Source organism: Penaeus monodon, chromosome 28 (assembly GCF_015228065.2).
Source record: "Penaeus monodon isolate SGIC_2016 chromosome 28, NSTDA_Pmon_1, whole genome shotgun sequence".
Classification (NCBI taxonomy): domain Eukaryota; kingdom Metazoa; phylum Arthropoda; class Malacostraca; order Decapoda; family Penaeidae; genus Penaeus; species Penaeus monodon.
In genome coordinates this window covers 27,986,205-27,987,497 of record NC_051413.1, presented here as the reverse complement: position 1 = coordinate 27,987,497, position 1,293 = coordinate 27,986,205, and the positions used below count along the sequence as shown (strand labels likewise).

General features: G+C 33.4%; 1 protein-coding gene across 4 annotated transcripts in view; it reads right to left on the bottom strand.

Annotated features, from left to right (window-relative positions):
• The window catches only part of LOC119591460 (iduronate 2-sulfatase-like), a 12,581-nt gene extending 11,309 nt beyond the window's left edge, over nt 1–1,272 (bottom strand). The window contains exon 1 of one of the 4 annotated variants that reach the window (XM_037940198.1): nt 1,153–1,272. The gene's annotated coding sequence lies outside the window, so the exon portion shown is untranslated. The other 3 variants (XM_037940196.1, XM_037940199.1, XM_037940197.1) reach the window with 3 other exon arrangements.
• Between the last annotated feature and the right edge of the window lie 21 nt (nt 1,273–1,293).

Here is a 1,293-nt window from a genome sequence, read left to right as displayed (position 1 = left end):
CTTATTTGGGTTAAACAAATGGTACATGACAAGAAACAAACAAACCATACATTTTCAAAGGAAAATGCATTTGAGTGTCATGCTCATACATATAGTATATGGAATTATATGTATTTCTTTGAATATTACTACAAGAAGCCACTCTCTAAACCTATATCCACCTACAGAAAAATGGCACTATAAACTTATTATAAGCTACATATATATTCAAATCAGCAAATCATGGTTAATGACAAGAACAAAGGAACAATTAGTGCATGACAACCAGACTTTCATAAGTGACAGTATATGGAGTAAATAAATTGATAAATTCTAAGAAACTTTTCATCAGCGACACTTTTTGCACAAATTAAAAATAAAAAGTTATTTGAATCAGAAATAGGATATTCTTTGCAACTTTTTTTACCTTTACATGTCACAATCAACTGATGAATTATCATTTAAAGTGATGTACAATTGTTTATAAAAGAGCCATCTATTGGAAAAAAAAATCCTAGATGTTCAAAAGACTACGAATGAAAACTATCATATAGCCAGTCATTAGCAAGGACTGTCTCATGCTACATATCGTTCAAAGCATTATGCTGTTTGATTATTCAAGGAGCTTGAGATATTGTGATAAAGTGTTTGATTGCTATAATAATTTCTTTCTGGGATATAAACTGACAATGTAGGATATACGATGATAATACTCCCTGGAGGTTTATCATCACATATGGAACCAGTCCAAGCTCTATCCTGACAGAATACAGAATATATGTTTGTTGACCTTAATGCCACATCATTGTGAGTTGTAGATGCAACTGCAATCTCTGTGCACTGACTTAGCCAGAACCCCAATTTCCCACAAGTTCTATACCTGTGGAGGTGGGGTTGCTAACTCAGGTGTTTGCAAAGAAAATGAACACCAGATTTTTTTACCATCTATGTCTGTGCTGGTCATGTTGTCACTGACGAATAAATTACCGAAATATATAAGATGCTTTAATATTCTAAGCTCTGTTAAATTTGCAATGGTTTATACATTATAAGGCCGGGGTTTCGCTAACCAAGAAATGGCAAATTTTATCTCACTTGTCCAATTTCCTTTATATTTTTGTTTTGCGATTCCAGTTAAAGTGACACAATATGTGGCAAGAATTTCTTCCCTACTTCAAATTTCTCCCTTGGTTTTAGCAATAATCCTGAACTGCTTGATAAAACTCTTGCTCTCCTAGAAACAAGAATTATTCGTCGCCATGGTAACAGCGTCGCTATCGCACTCTGTTGTAAAAAGTAAACAAAACATTCGAA